This window comes from Phyllostomus discolor, chromosome 5 (genome assembly GCF_004126475.2).
Source record: "Phyllostomus discolor isolate MPI-MPIP mPhyDis1 chromosome 5, mPhyDis1.pri.v3, whole genome shotgun sequence".
Classification (NCBI taxonomy): domain Eukaryota; kingdom Metazoa; phylum Chordata; class Mammalia; order Chiroptera; family Phyllostomidae; genus Phyllostomus; species Phyllostomus discolor.
The window spans coordinates 105,558,179-105,576,162 of NC_040907.2; positions in this window are offsets into that span (position 1 = coordinate 105,558,179).

Genomic DNA, 17,984 nt, shown 5'->3' on the forward strand with positions numbered 1-17,984 from the left:
CAAGCAAAAGGACAGGCAAAAAAATCCAGGGTAGCAAAACTCTTATCAGACAAAATACACTTCAAAAAGAGAGCCATAAAAAGAGACCCAGAAGGTTACTTCATAATACTCAAGGGAAGAAATCTATCGAGAAGACATAAACATTGCAAATAAACATGGGAGCATCCAAATACATAAAGATAACCTTGGAAGACTTCAAGAAAGAAATTGACAACAACATAATTATAGTAGGGGATTTTAACACTCCACTATCAAAAATGGACAGGTCTTCCAAACAAGATATCAACAAAAATATTGTGGTATGGAACAATGCCCTAGATGAAATGGACTTAACTGATATATAGAGAGCCTTTCATTCCAAGATAGCAAAATATACATTATTTTCAAATGCACATGGAACATTTTTATTTTTATTTTTTTCTCATTATCTTAGAAATTCTATTTTATTAAAAACAATGCAGTTATTAAATAACAAAATATAATTTCCTTTAAAGAAATTTTATTTTCTAATATTGGAAAATAGGCATATTTATAGTCTGTCATTGAAATTCCTTCACAATATAGTCCCAGTATACATAAATCTGTATGCATGTATGTATTTTACTGAGATTTAATTGATGTAACGGTTATCACGTTCACCTCACATGGAACATTTTTAAAGATAGACCACATGATAAGTCACAAAACAAGCCTCAACAAATTCAAGAAAATTGAAATCATATCAAGAATTTTTTTATGACCATAAGGGACTGAAACTAGAAACCAACCTCCAGGAAAAAAACACCAAAATACTCAAAATCAAGGAGCTTGAATAGCAGGCTATTAAACAATGAGTGGGTCAAGAATTAAATTAGGGAAGAAATCAAAAAAGTTTCTGGAAAGTAATGAAAATTAATTCATAACAATCCAAAACTTATAGCACACAGTGAAGACACCCCTGAGAGGGAAGTTCATAGCCACAGAGGGCGACCTAGGAAAGACAGAAACATTTCAAATAAACAACCTAACCCTATATCTGCAAGAACTTGAGGAACAACAACAAAGACAACCCAGAGCAAGGAGAAGGAAGGAAATAACTAAGATCAGAAGAAAAGTAAATGATATAGAAAATTAAAAGCACAATTCTAAGGATCAATGAATCCAGGAGCTGGTTCTTTGAAAAAATAAACAAAATTAACAAGCCTTTTAATGAGGCTCATCAAGAAAAAAGAGAGGTCTCAAATAAACACAATCAAAAATGAAAAAAGAGAGATTACAACAGATACCACAGATTTCAAAGGCTTGTAAGACATCTCTATGAAGAACTATATGCCAAGAAATTTGAAAATCTAGGTGAAATGGACAAATTTCTCCAAAAATATAATCTTCCAAAACTGGATGAAGGAGAAGCAGAAAGCCTGAACAGACCAATAACAGCAAATGAAATTGAAGCAGGAATAAAAACTCCTGACACACAATAGCCCTGGACTGGATGGTTTCACAGGAGAATTCTACAAAGCATTTAAAGATTAAGCCAGCCCTGGCTGGCGTAGCTCAGTGGATTGAGGATGGGCTGCGAATCAAAGTGTCACAGGTTCAATTCCCAGTCAAGGTACATGCCTGGGTTGCAGGCCATGACCCCCAGCAACCGCACATTGATGTCTCTCTCTCTCTATCTCCCTCCCTTCCCTCTCTAAAAATAAATAAATAAAATCTTAAACAAAAAGATTTAACCCCTATCCTTCACAGACTATTCAAAAAAATCCAAAATGATGGTAGACTCCCAAAGTCTTCTTTGAAGCCAGCATCATCCTAGTCCAAAAACAAGATAAAGACACAACAAAGAAAGAAAACCTCAGGCCAAAAACATTCATGAAATAGATGCTAAAATCCTCAACAAAATACTGGCAAACTGCATCCAGCAATACATTAAAAAGATCATACACCATGACCAAGTGGGATTTATCCCAGGAATGCTAGGGAGGTACAACATTCTCAAATCAATAAACATAATGTATCACATAAACAAAATCAAAGACAAAAATCACATGATCATACCAATAGATAAAGAAAAAGCATTTCATAAGGTAGAGCACCCATTTGTGATAAAAACACTCAGCAAAGTGGGAATAGAGGGAGCATTCCTCAACATGATAAAGGCCATATATAAGAGACCTACAGCCAACATAATACTCAATGGGCAAAAAACAAAATTTTTCCCACTAAGATCAGAAGCAAGACAAGTTTGTCCATTTTCACGAATTCTATTCAACATAGTATTAGAAGTCCAACCACAGCAATCCAACAAGAAAAGGAAATAAAAGGCATCCAAATTTGGAAAGGAGGAAACAAAACTGTCATTGGTTGCAGATGACATGGTAGTGTACATAGAAAATCCTATAGAATCTACCCCAAAACTGCTCCACCTAATAAATGAATTTGGCAAAACAACGGATAAAAGGTCAATAACCAGAAATCAAACGCATATTTGTATACCAACAATGGCACATCAGAAGCAGAAATCATGAAAAAAATCCCACTTAATATAGCAACAAGAAAAATAAAATGCCTAAGAATAAACCTAACCAAGGAGGTAAAAGACCTGTACTCAGAAAACTACACAACACTGAAGAAAGAAATCAAGAAAGACACAAATGGAAACATACACCATGTGCATGGATCAGAAGAATTAATATCATCAAAATGCCCATACTACCCAAAGCAATTTATAGATTCAATGCAATACCTATTAAAGTACCAATAGCATATTTCACAGATATAAAACATACACTTCAAAATTTATATGGAGCCATAAATGACCCTGAATAGTTGCTACAATTTTGAGGAAGAACAGTAAAGTAGGTGGGATCACAATACCTGATACCAAAGTATATTAAAAGGCCACTGTAATCAAAATACCCTGGTACTGGCATAAAAATAGGCATATAGACCAATGAAACAGAACAAACAGGCCAGAAATAACCCAAGTCTCTATGGTCAACTAATTTTCTTTTTTTTTATTTTATTTTAATCATTGTTCAAGTACAGTTTTCTCCCACTTACTCCGATTCCAGCCCACCCACCCAACCCTCCCCCCTTCCCCCCATTACCCCCCACCCCTAGTTTTTGTCCATGTGTCCTCCGAATTTGTTCCTGTAAACCCTACACATCCCCCCGTGAAATTCCCTCTTCTCTCCCCTCTGGTCACTCTCAGTCTGTCCCCTATTTCAGTGTCTTTGGGTATATTTTGCTTGTTTCTTCGTTTTGTTGTTTAGGTTCCTGTTAAAGGTGATATCATGTGGTATTTGTCTTTCACTACCTGGCTTGTTTCACTTAGCATAATGTTTTCCAGCTCCATCCACGCTGTTGCAAAGGGTGGGAGCTCCTTCTTTCTTTCTGCTGCATAGAATTCCATTGTGTTAGTGCACCATAGATTTTTGATCCATTCATTACTGATGGGCATCTAGGTTGCTTCCAGCACCTAGCTATTGTAAATTGTGCTGCTATGAACACCGGGGTGCAAAGGTTCTTTTGTATTGACATTTCACTGTTCTTAGGATATAGTCCCAGCAGTGGAATTGCAGGTTCAAAAGGCAGATCCATTTTTAGTTTTCTGAGGAAGTTCCATACTGCTTTCCATAGTGGTTGTAAGAGTGCACAGTTCCACCAACAGTGCACTAGGGTCCCCTTTTCTCCACAAGCTCTCCAACACTTGTTGTTTGTTGCTTTGTTTATTATGGCCATTGTGACTTGATGTGAAGTGGTATCTCATTGTGGTTTTAATCTGCATCTCTCTGATAGCTAGCGATATTGAATATGGTTTCATGTGTCTTTGGATTTTCTGTATGTCCTCCTTGGAGAAGTGTCTGTTCAAGTCCTTTGCCCACTTTTTAATTGGGTTACTTGTCTTCTTAGAGTGGAGTCGTGTAAGTTCTTTATATATTTTGGAGATTAAACCCTTGTCTGAGGTATCATTGGCAAATATGTTTTCCCATACAGTTGGTTCCCTTTTTATTTTGATACTGTTTTCTTTAGCTGTGCAAAAGCTTTTTATTTTGATGAGGTCCCACTTGTTTATTCTTTCCTTTATGTACTTGTTCTAGGAGACATGTCAGTAAAAAGTTTCTGTGTGAAATATCTGAGATTTTCCTACCTACGTTCTCTTCTAGGACTTTAATGGTGTCACGGTTTATATTTAAGTCTTTTATCCACCTTGAATTTATTTTTGTATAAGGTGTAAGTTGGTGCTCGAGTTTCATTTTTTTGCACGTAACTGTCCAGTTCTCCCAACACCATTTGTTGAAGAGGCTATTTTTATTCCATTTTATGTTGCTGCTTCCTTTGTCAAATATTAATTGATATGGTCAACTAATTTTCAACAAAGAAGGAAACAGCTTAAAATGGAGAAAAATACGCTCTTTGACAAAGGTTGTTGGGAGAGATCAATAGCTACATGCAAAGAAAATGAGACTTGAGCACCAACTTACACCACACACAAAAATAAATTCAAGGTAGATTAAATATTTTAATATAAGTCATGACACCATTAAAGTCTTAGAGGAGAACATAGGCAGGAAAATCTCAGATATTTCACTCAGCAGTATTTTCACTGATGTGTCCCCTAGAGCAAGTACATAAAGGAAAGAATAAACAAATGGGATCTCATCAAAATAAAAACCTGCAGGGTTAAATAAAACAGTATTAAAATAAAAAGAGAACCAACTGTATGGGAAATCATATTTGCCAATGATACCTCAGACAAGGGTTTAATCTCCAAAATATATAAAGAACTCACATGACCCTAATCTAAGAAGATTTTAAAAATGTGCAAAAGACTTGAATGGACACATCTCCAAGGAGGACAAACAGTGGGTCCAGAGACATAAGAAAAGATGCTCAGTATCACTAGCTATCAGAGATGCAAATTAAAACCACAATGAGATACCAGTTCATATCAGTCAGAATGGTCTTCATAAACAAAACAACAGACAACAAGCGTTGGAGAGGTTATGGAGAAAAGGGAACCTTAGTGCACTGTTGGTAGCTTTGAAGACTGGTACAACCACTATGGAAAACAGTATAAAATTTTCTCAGAAAACTAAAAATAGAACTGTCTTTTGACCCAGCAATTCCACTGCTAGAAGTCTGTACCAAGAACCCTGAAACACCAATCCAAAAGAACCTATGTACCCTAATGTTCAATAGCAGCACAATTTACAATAGCCAAGTGCAGGCAGCAACCTAAGCACCCATCAGTAAATGAATAGATCAAAAAACCTTGCTACATTTACACAATGGAATTCTATGCAGCAGAAAGAAGAAGGAGTTCCTACCTTTTGCAACAGCACAGATGGAACTGGAAAGCATTATGCTGAGTGAAATAAGCCAGGTGGTGAAAGACAAATACCATATGATCTCACCTTTAACAGGAACCTAATCAACAAAAGAAAAGAACATATCAATACCATATGATCTCACCTTTAACAGGAACCAAAACAAGCAAAATATAACCAAAGAAACTGAAATAGAGAACATGCTGACAGTGACCACAGGGGAGAGGGGAGGGAATTTCAGGGGGAAAGGGTGAAGAGTTTGCTGGAATAAATATAAAGGACACATGGGCAATAACTGAAGAGGGGTGGAAATGGGAGAGAGGTGGGGAGGTCTAAGGTGTTGAGGTGGGGTGGGGGTAAAGGCAGAAAACTGTGCTGGAACAACAATAAAAAAATACATCGTGAAAAAGAGAACAAGGAAAACCAGTCAAATAATGCAATTAAAGAAACAAATAAAGTACAGACAACTGAACAGAATGAAGAGAGTTAAAAAATTATAAAAGAAGTAACAATAATACAAAAATAATAATACACATAAACAATAACTTGCAAGTTCATTGGAATAGCAAAATGAAATTTGTCTCAGTTTCTCAGTTGTTGGGATTCCCTCTTTGGGGATTCCTCTTTGGGTCTGACTCTGGACCTTTCACTTCTTCAGGTCTTATTGTCTCACTTGGGGGGGGGGGAAGTAGAGGACAATAGAAGAAAAGCCTCCTGGTGACTTTAAACCATCCAAGGGAGTTCTGCTAGTCTTTCTGGCTGCTGCAGGTTGAGGGTGGTTGGGTTTTGCTTTTCTCCCTTCCTATGGTTTTGTAAGGATGGGAGCCAGGTCTGGGCCCAAATATTCACAGTTGCCCAGCCTCAGGCACATTTCTTCAGTTCACTGACAGGCCCCCACTGCCCTGCCACACCAGGGTGTTGCCTTCAACCCACCAGTTGTGCTGTTCTTGAGGTGCACCAGTTAGGGGCAACTCACACATCTTCTTCTTGCTCTTTGCTGTCCTAGGTGCTAGTAGGCACTCTGAAAGTCTCTTCAGGGTACTTCAGCTCCCTCACTGAGTTAAGTCTTTCTGGGGACTGCTAACTCCCTGAGCCTTGTTGCTGTACTCTGAGCAGAGCACCTCCTCCCTCCTCTTAGCGATACAGTCTGGTCATACAGGGTGGGGGAGCTGCCACAGCTTGCGGTTGGGTGTGGTTGCTTGGCCTCCACCACTGAGGTGCAGAAGGACCCCATTTTCATCAGCAACTTTACTGTGACATCAATCACAGGAGGAAATGCAATCGCTGAGGGACTGGAAGCTCATCTCTAGCCTCTTGCCAAGGACCATGGTCCTAGCCTTTGAAATGATTGTTCTTATCCTTGGGGAAATGTGGGGTTTATGGCCAAGCCAACAACCCAGTGCAGAAAGTATGTTGGAACTGAGGTGCCCCTGCATTATCCATTCAGTCACTCATCTACATTTACTCTGTAAGTTACTCAATAAGCAGTTCTTGAATCTTAGAACATGCTATGTTCCAAATCCAGGGGATATGTTCCACAAGAATGTCACCATCCCTAATTCATCAAACTGAAAAATGGTAAAGCTACAGAATTTTTTGTGAAAGCCACTGAAGTCACTGGGGATTGTCTTTGTGTTAAACTCTTCAGATTTTTATGATGACAGGGACTATAGTGGCAGAGATGTTATTTCCCAGCATAGTAGTTATGTGGCACTAATCAACAACCTTAAATAAACCAGGAAAGTCTAATAATTTTCCCTTCTCCCTCTCCCTCAATCAGCATACTGAGGGGACAGAGGTCCCAGGCCAAAATATCTTCTGATATTCAGAAAAATTTTTTTAGAGTTATTTGCATATATAAGTGTGTGTGTAGATCTGCATTTAATAAAAGCCTGTGAAACAGCCAAACTATCAAAAATGTTAAGAACCCACAAGCATGTGGCTTACTTCCTAGAGTTTTCCATGTCATCAGGAGTTGAGCTGTTTGAATCACCAAACTAATGTTATAAACAGCCATGGTGCAATGGGAGGGACCCTAACTTGGCATCAAAACATTGTGTGTTACTGATCTTCCCAAATGGCATGGTCCTCCTACATCTACCTAAGCTCATATGGATCCTCAAGCTCCCAAAGAACAGGACAATTCCAGGGTGCTGAGCAGGGCTACATATCCAGTACCATGTTCCTCAAAATTCAAATGTATATACCAAACGTGACCCATATCCATTCACTGATTAGAGCAAATGCAAGATATAGAAGTAGGTGGTGGAGGAAACCTCCCTTTCTCACACATTCCTACAGATTTTCTTAAAGGCAAGGTGCTTTAATCTCTTCCTGGACATGGCCAACACAACCTTTCTATGTTTCTTTTCTTAACTTGGGATTTAAAGTCCTCCTGGATACCCCATTCTCTTCTGATTCCTTATCTCTGTTTCTAGCTTCCATAGGAAATTTATTTTTCCCCCTAAGGCCAACTATGTTTCCTTTATTATGAAGCTTTTCTTATTTAAAATTTATTTTTAAGGAAGCAGTTTATTTTAAAGGGTCATATATAAGATGATGGATGACACTGTTCAGTCCAACTTCTGGAGGGAAAGTTATAGGTGGGGAGCTCATGTTTCAGTGGAGGCCAGGGTGTCTGATCCTACTGTGAAACAGAAAAAGTAGGATAAAGTGGAAGTCACAGAACTCTACAGAAAGACAAAGGGGTCTTGTTTAGCAGTTGCCTGAATTGAAATCTTCAGGAAGAAGAAAAGATATTTAAAGAAGATTATGTTGAAAAAAATTTTGTGTAGCATGTGAAGCCTGTGCTATTTCATTCAGATAACTTATGGTAAGGAGCTGGGTCTTTTCTCATGGTTTGTGGAAATACAAAAACATTTCTTTAGTAGAGATACCAGATGCCATAGTGCCACTCATTTTCTTTTTCTTGTCTTTTCTTTTCCCTTCCATCCTACTTCCTTCTTCCTTCCCTTCCTTCTTTTGTGGCTTCAAATAGCATAACTAATTATTTTTAATCTTAAGAAAGAAGTAGTGGGGAGTTGAAATTACATAACTGAGATCTTTTTTAATATTCCCTAAGCTCTTCAAAGTGGAAGACCAGATTCTGTGAAATTGCTGTTTCAAGTCCTAGCTCTGCACCTTGATTGCTCTGTATTTTTGGAGAAATCATTCAGCTTTTTAAGCCTCAATCACTTCATTTGTTTGGTAATGTATATAATAATGGTCCCTTATGGTGTCACTGTAAGGGTTAAATACTAAACTATATGTGAAGTGATAACATCATAATTGATTCTTATAATTCACTTAAATTCATTCATTCATTCTTGAACCATATGATTTCAAGTAATTTGCAGAACATTTATTTGAAAAGGGCCACTGTAGATACTATTTTATTCAAGCTTGATTGAATCTATCTCACACCTCAGCCCTGGGACCCCCTCCTCCACTCAGGTTCTCAATTCAGCAATGCTGGTGAGTCCTAGATGTGTCACAATGCTCAGTGAAAGAAGGAAAGTGCACTGCTCCTGGTATGGAAGCATAGGCCTCTGCCAAAGCCATCTGTAGGAAGTCAGAGGTCACAGACAGGGAAATGTGGTTTTAATTTTTTGAGCTAAGAAGTTTTATAATTTTTTTTCTCATTTTTTGATGTAATGCCTGAAGGAAAGTAATAATAAAACAAAGCCGGAAGAAGAAAGATTATCTGCCAAGTGACATTTTTCCTATTATTTCTGCTTCTATTCCTAGAAGAGAAAAATTTCTTTTTTGGAGTATGAGTAGCTAGTGTCCCCACTTCACTGATGTGTATGAGAAATACATCATGATGATGATGGTGACAATTATTAGGTGCCTACACATGCAGGCATCATGCAAAAGACCTTGAAAGAATGATCATGAATAATCCTTGCAACTGTACAATGGGGTCAGCACAAGTGAGGAACAGGTGAGTGGTATGGCCAGGATAGGAACAGGGCCTCTCTTGTTTCCAGGAACAGATTTTTTTTATTAAGTATATTTTATTGATTATGATATTACAGTGTTCCTGACTTTTCTCCCTTTATCACCCCTCTGTCCTGCACCCCAAATGGTCCACTATCCTTCCCTCAGTTCATGTCCATGGGTTGTACATATAAGTTCTTTGACTTCCCTGTTTCCTATACCATTCTTTACCTCTCTCTATTTTATGCCTACCAATTATGCTTCTTATTCCCTGTACCTTTCCCCTCCATTCTTCCCCTCCCTCTCCCCACTGAAAACCTTCCATGTGATGTCCATTTCTCTGATTCTTTTCCTGTTTTAGTTAATTGCTTAGTTTTTGTTTTTATTTTTTTAGGTTCATTTGCTGATAGTTGTGAGTTTGTTGTCATTTTACTGTTCATATTTTTAATCATCTTCTATTTCTTAGATAAACCACTTTAACATTTCATATAATAAGGGCTTAGTAATGATGAACCCCTTTAACTTGACCTTATCTGGGAAGCACTTTATCTGCCCTTCCATTCTAAATGATAGCTTTAATGGATAGAGTAACCTTGGGTGGAGGTCCTTGGCTTTCATGACTTAGAATAATTCTTTGCAGCCCCTTCTTTCCTGTAAGGTTTCTGTTGAGAAATCAGCTGATAGTCTTATGGGAACTCCTTTGTAGGTAACTGTCTCCTTTTCTCTTGCTGCTTTTAAGATTCTCTCTTTGTCTTTAATCTTGGGTAACTTAATGATGATGTGCCTTGGTGTGTTCTTCTTTGGGTCCAATTTCTTTGGGGCTCTCTGGGCTTCCTGGACCTCCTAGAAGTCAATTTCTTTCACCAGATTGAGGGTGTTTTCCTTCATTATTTGTTCAGATAAGTTTTCAGCTTTTTGCTCTTGTTATTCTCCTTCTGGCACCCCTATGATTCTGATATTAGAGTGTTAAAAGTTGTCTCAGAGCTTTCTAAGATTCTACTAATTTTTTTCTGAATTCTTGTTTCTTCAATTTGTTTCAGCTGGATGTTTATTTCTTCCTTTTGTTTCAAATCATTTATTTGAGTCTTAGTTTCCTTCCCTTCACTTTTGGTTCCCTGTATATTTTGCTTTATTTCACTTTGGGTAGCCTTCATTTGTTCCTTCATTTTGTGACTGAGCTCAATCAGTTCTGTGAACATCTTGATTCACAGAACATTTGAACACTTGAACACAGAACACTTGATTCACAGTGTTTTGAACTCTGCATCAGATAGATTGACTATCTCTTGGTGGCTTAGCTCTTTTTCAGGAGTTTTGATCTAATCTTTCATTTGGACCTTATTTCTTTGTCTCCATGTACCAGTCTGGGTGAATGTTTCTTTAACTTCTTAGTTGTCAGAGTTCCACACAATTTGATTTTCTGGCACTTCTGGTTGTTTATTGTTTTTAAATTGGTTTTTATCCTTCTTTTGGTTGTGTGAAGAAGTGAAGTATTTTTATTTATGCCTTCATTCGGCTGGAACCTGGGCAAACATTCTTAAGTACAATGCTACCTTTCTGAGTTGGAAATTACAAAACAAATGTGTATCCTCAAACTGGAAGTTTGAAACACTCATCCCAGAACCACCAATACAGAGAACTTCAGTCCTTCCTGCTTACTCAATTTACCATAGCTCTTTGCGAATGGGAAGCTAATGTAAATAATAAAAATCTCTCTGTTTGCAGGATAATGCCCAAGTAAATGAGCCAAAGTTTACATCCCAAATCCCTCTGAACATCTTATTTTCAAAGAAGAAAAATAGGTCTATGGCCAAACTGATGTTTCTGATCTCTTCAAAGAAGAAAAACAGGTTTGCTGAAGATCTAGTAATATCCTTTTCTTTGATGTTATTACTCTTCCTGATATTCCAAGGAATAGAATAATAGGAAGTGAAAATGTTTTACTGGGGAGATAATTTGTTAAGGGTCCAAGCTCACTGAAATAGTACAGAGAGGACCAGAGTTCCTTTGCAAGGAAAGCTATCTGGTGCTGAGTTGCCTTCTAGGCCAGGGTGCCTAGTGTTTCTCAGGCAGACTTGTAAAAAGGGACAGATAAGAGTGCTGTATTGGGAAAAATCACCTGAGGGGTTTTCATGGAAGCTTTCTCTACCAACCTTTAACTAACTGACAAATGGACACTACCTCTCTTCTCTCTATGGTTCATCCTGGCTGATAGCCATAAGAGGTAAGTTCTGCTCCATCATGCTCCTCTTTACTGATTATCTCTGCTCCTGCCACAAATTTTGTATGCTTTCCAAGAGTCAGTTATCCCTTTCCCATACTTGTTTATGCCATTCATACTTGCTATTTTAATTATAGAATTTAACATTTTTCAAACTGTTGAAGTATGTGAGTGACAAGGTGTGTGAAAGAGTTGTTTTGTGAAAGCTAGCATATTCATCAAATCAAAAATATTATTGAATATTATTAAAGCAAATCACTGTTTATGTATTATTTAGAAAGAAAAATGCCAGCAATTAAGTCATAATACACCATTGATTATAAGAATATTTCTATTTCAGAAAATTTAGAATGTGAAAAAGTGCATTTTAGAACTTATAAAATGTGGCATTAAACAATTTGGAAAAGCTTTATGAAAAACATATACCCATGGAATGGAAAGCAAATGTACAGTTGACTGTTCACATATACTTTGATCCAGCAAATATATATATATATATATATATATATATATCAGAGACACATTTTTAAAAAGCCTATAATAACAACTAGAACCAACCCAATGTGTATAAGTAAAAAAAATGACAAAATAAAATGGCAATAAATACATACTTATCAATAATCACTTTAAACGTAAATAGCTTAAATGTTCTGATCAAAAGACATAGGGTAGCTGAATGAATAAGAAAACAAGACCCATACATATGCTGTCTACAAGAGACCCACCTCAGGACAAAAAACAATACAGCCTAAAAGTGAGGGGATGGAAAATGATATCTCATGAAAATGGAAATGAAAAATAAAAGTTGGGGTAACAATATTTATGAAAAAATAGATTTTTAAAGAAATGCTACAGTAGGAAACAAAAAAGATCACTGCATAATGGTAAAGAGATCAATCCAACAAATATAACATTTGTAAATATTTATGCACCCAACATAGGAGCATCTAAATATGTGAAGCAAGTCTTGATGGACATAAAGGAAGAGACTGACAGTAATTTGGTCACAGTAGAAGATTTTAACACCTCATTGACATCACTGGACAGATTTTCCAGGTATAAATTCAACAATGAAACAGCAATTTTAAATTATACTCTAGATCAGATGGATTTAATTGATATCTTCAGAGCATTTCACCCCAAAGAAGGAGAATTTACAATGTTTTCAAGTGCACATGGAATGTTTTCTAGGATAGAACACTTGATAGGACACAAAACAAGTCTCAAATTTAACAAGATTGAAATCATATCAAGTGTCTGACCATAATGGTACGAAACTGGAAATCAATCACAAGAAAAAAAAACTGAAAAACACACAAAGACATAGAGGCTAAATAACATGGTACTAAATAATTAATGGGTTAACAGTGAGATCAAGAAAGAAATCAAAGCTTACCTGAAAACAAATGAACATGAAAAAGCAAAAACACACAAAAAAGTCTTATGGAACACAGTGAAAGCAGTCTTAAGAGAGAAATTTATAGCAATACAGGCTCACCTCAAGAAGAAAAAAAAAAAGAACCCTCAAATAAATAATCTATCATTATGCTTAAAGGAACTAGAATAAAAACAAACAAAGCCCAAAGTAAGTAAAAAGAAAGAAATAATAAAAATTGTAACCAAAACACAGGTCTGGCTTCCTGCCACTAAGAAAGTCAATACTTAAAAGGCAGATGCTAATTAAAGGAAAGTGGTTCATTCAGATGCCAGCCATTTGGAAGGTGAGGGATTCATGTCTCAAAGGTCATCTTCATGTGTTGGTGCAGTTAGAGGTTTTTATAAGGAAGGAGAAGGGAACAGAGCAAAAAGATCAAGGAAGGGGTTTGAAAAGTTCTCTAAGTGCAGACTCACAGAGTCCTTTCTGATAAGGCAAGTGATGGTCCAGTGTGCATCATCCTGGGTTAGTCTTCCTGGACTCATGTCATCCTTGCTTTACATCACCCTGGCTCCACAGTTGAAGGTCAGCAAATCTCCTGCAGCTGGGATTGAAGGTCAGAATATGTATATTTTGAAGTTAATTCCTAGGATTCTTATACAAACATGCTGTTAATCCATCAGCTACATATTAATCAGAGTCAGCATTTAAAATAATGTCAAAATAATAGTGGGGTGGGTTATAATTTCCCACTAATACAATTTTTCACTGTTATAACATTAGAGCAGAAATAAATTAAATGGAGTCTAATAAAATGATACAAAAAATTAATGAAAGCAAGAGCTGGGTCTTTGAAAAGATAATGAGATGACCAAACTTTAAACTAGACTCATCAAGAAAAAAAGAGGATTTAAGTAAATTAAATCAGAAATTAAACAAGAGAAATAACAAATGACACCAATGAAATAGAAAAAAATTATAAGAAAATATTATAAATAGTTATATGCCAACAAATTAGACAATCTGGACAACATGGATAAATTCCTGGAAACATACAATCTTTCAAAATTGAATCAGGAAGAATTAGAATCTGAACAGACAGATTAAAACTAGTGAAGTTAAAGCAGTAATCAAAAAACTCCCAACAAACAATTGTCTTGGACCAGATGGCTTCACAAGTGAATTTTACCATCCATTCAAACAAACAAACAAAAAACACTTAACACCTATCCTCATACTGCTCCAAGAAATTAAAGTACAGGAAAGACTCCCAAGCTTACTTTATTTTATTATTTTTAATACTTGCCTGAGGGTACATTTATTAATTTGATAGAGAGAGAGATAAGGACAACACTCCTACCAACCCAACCACACAAGCCAGGGACAAAGTTTGTTTTACAAAGCCAACATTATTGTAATTCTAAAATGAGATAAATATATAATAAAGGAAGAAAGAGATAAAGAAAGAAGAAAGAAGAAAGAAAGAAAGAAAGAAAGAAAGAAAGAAAGAAAGAAAGAAAGAAAGAAAGAAAGAGGGAGGGAGGGAGGGAGGGAGGGAGGGAGGGAGGAAGGAAGGAAGGAAGGAAGGAAGGAAGGAAGGAAGGAAGGAAGGAAGGAGGAAAAGAAAGAAAGAAAGAAAGAAAGAAAGAAAGAAAGAAAGAAAGAAAGAAAGGGAAAGAAAGAAAGAAATGAAGGAAGGAAGGAAGGAAGGAAGGAAGGAAGGAAATTATTGGCCAATATCCCTAATGAACCAAGGTGCTAAAATTCTCAACAAATATTAACAAACTGGATCCAGCAGTGCATTAAAAAGATTATCCACTGTAATAAAGTGGGGTTTACTCCTGAAAAGCAAGATTGGTACAATATCCACAAATCATTTAATATGATACACTACATAAACAAAAAGAAGTATCAAAATCATATGAACATTATGCTCAGTGAAATAAGCCAGTCAGAGAAAGACAAATACCATATCATTTCACTCATATGTGGAATCTAGTGAACAAACTGAACTAAAAAGCAAACTACAGACAGCAGGATAACAGCTATGGTGGAGGGTTTAGGGGGTGGGAAGATCAAGAAAAAAAAGGAAAAAGGACTTGTGGACATGGACAACAATGTGGTGATGGTGGGTAGGTGGGTATGCAGGGGTTTCCAACCATTTGGCATGTCTGGGCCACATTGGAAGAATAATAGCTGTCTTGGGCCACACATTAAATACATTGCAACACATAATGAAAAAAAATCTCATAACATTTTAAGTAAATTTACAGTTTTGTGTTGGGTCGCATTCATAGCCACCCTGAGCCACACACAGCCTACAGGCCTTAGGTTGGACACCATTGAAGGAGAATAATGGTAATGAAAAATTATATATATAATCTCTTTCCATGGGATTTTAAAAGGGGGGATTGCAAACTAGTACAACCACTATGGAAAACAGTATGGAATTTTCTCAGAAAACTAAAAATGGATCTGGCTTTTGACCCAGCAATTCCACTGCTAGGAGTCTGTACCAAGAGCCCTGAAACACCAATCCAAAAGAACCTATGCACCCCAATGTTCAATAGCAGCACAATTTACGATAGCCAAGTTCTGGAAGCAGCCTAGATGCCCATCAGTAAATGATTGGATCAAAAAACTATGGTACATTTCACAGTGGAATTCATGCAGCAGAAAGAAGCAAGGAGCTCCTACCCTTTGTGACAGCATGAATGGAGCTGAAAAGCATTATGCTAAGCGAAATAAGCCAGATGGTGGAATACAAATACCATATGATCTCAATTTCAACAAGAACATAATCAACAAAACAAAGAAACAAGTAAAATATAACCAAAGACACTGAAATAGAGAACAGGCTGACAGTGACCAGAAGGGAGAGGGGAAGGAATTTCAGAGGAAAAGGGGAAGGGTTTGCAGAAACAAATATAAAGGACACATGGACAATAACAAGGGGGAGGTGGAAATGGGAGGGAGGTGGGGGGGTGGGCTGGGATGATAGTAAAAGGAAGAAAACTGTATTTGAACAACAATTAAAATTTTAAAAAAACCACAGTTGTCCTTACATTGCTCACATCTAAGTAAGATGGGTTTCACTGCATTATTATAAGACCAAGATGGCTTATTTTCTTTTTTCAATATATTTTATTGACTATGCTATTAAATTTGTCCCACATTTTTCTCTGCTTTATTCCTCTCCACCCTGCACCCCACTTCCCACCAGAATTCCCCCACTTGGTTCATGTCCATGGGTTGTACATGTAAATTCTTTGGCTTCTCCATTTCCTATACCCTTCTTAACCTGCCCCTGTCTATTTTCTACCTACTACCATTTATGCTACTTATTCTCTGTACCTTTTCCCCCATTCTCCCCACTCCTCCTCCTCACTAATAACCCTCCATGTGATCTCCATTTCTGTGATTCTGTTTCTGTTCTAGTTGTTTGCCTAGTTTGTTTTTGTTTTTAGGTTCAGTTGTTAATAGTTATGGGTTTGTTGCCATTTTACTATTAATATTTTTAATCATCTTTTTCTTAGATCCCATTAATATTTCATATAAAAGAACTTGATGATGATGAACTTCTTTAACTTGACATTGTGTGGGAAGCATTTTATCTGCCCTTCCATTCTAAATGATAGCTTTGCTGGATAGAATAATCTTGGGTGGACATCCTTGCCTCTCATGACTTGGAATGTTTCTTTGCAGCCCCTTCTTTCCTCTAAGGTTTCTCTTGAGAAATCAACTGATAGTCTTATGGCAACTCCTTTGTAGGTAATTGTCTCCTTCTCTCTTGCTGTTTTTAAGATTCTCTCCTTATCTTTAATCTTGGATAACGTAATTATGATGTGCCTCGTTGTGTTCCTTCTTGGGTCCAATTTCTTTGGGACTCGTTGAGCTTCCAGGACTTCCTGGGAATCCATTTCCATTGCCAGATTGGGAAAGTTTTCCATTATTTTTTCAAATAAGTTAAATTTCTTCCTCTTCCTTCTGGCACCCCTGTGATTCAGATGTTGGAATGTTTAAAGTTGTTCCAAAGGTTTCTAAGCCTCTCCTCACTTTTTATTGAATTATTATTTCTTCATTCTGTTCTGATTGATTTTTATTTCTTCCTTCTGGTCCAGATTGTTGATTTGAGTCCAGGTTTCCTTCCCATCACTGTTGGTTCCCTGTACACTTTCCTTTATTTTGCTTTGCATAGCCTTCACGTCTTCCACTATTTTGTGACCACACTCAACCATTTCTGTGAGCATCCTCATTACCAGCATTTTGAACTCTGCATATGATAGGTTGGTTATCTCTTCATTGCTCAGTTCTATTTTTGGAGCTTTGATCTGTTGTTTCATCTAGGCCATATTTTTTTTTGTTTGTTTTGGTGGGCCTGTTACATAATAAGGGATGGAGCCTTAAGTATTCACCAGGGTGGAGCGAACCTGGTCACTGGGTTGTGGTGTTGTATGTGGAGAGGGGGTCCAAAAGGGAACAATGCCACTTGTTCAGCTGTCAGCTGGTTTTCAGTCATTTCCCCTGCTGTCCACAAACAAATTGGGATCTTCTGGTGCTGATTCCTGGGTGGATGGGTTTGTGTATGTTCTAGGACCCTGTGTGTCTCTCCAATGAAATCTCCTGTGAGGCTGGGAGTTTCTCCTGCTGCTGCAGCCCTCACAGCCCTTTATTCAGTCAAAATTTTTGAGGCTTTATCTCCCCACACTGGAACCCTGGGTTTCACAGTCTGTCTTTCTCCCCAGTTCTTCCTCCTGGTTTATCTGCATATAAATGTAGGACCGCCTGGTCCACTAGCCACCACCTTGCCTGCCCCATTCCTTTGGTCACCACCTTGCCTCAAGTCCTTTCCACCTCAGCAACTCATCTCTGCCCCTTCCACAGGTCTGGATGAATGTTTCTTCTTTAACTGCTTGGGTGTCAGACCTCCATGGAGTTTTATTTTTTGGCAGTTTTGGTTATTTTTAGTTTTTAAATTAATTGTTGTCCTTCTTTTAGTTGTTTGAGGAGGGAAAGTGTATCTACCTATGCCTCCATCTTGGTCAAAAGCCCCCAAGATAGCTTCTCACATTCTAGCTATAAAACTATTCTTTTTTTGCAGTTTTGCCAATGGTGTAGAACTTTGTGAGACCTATTT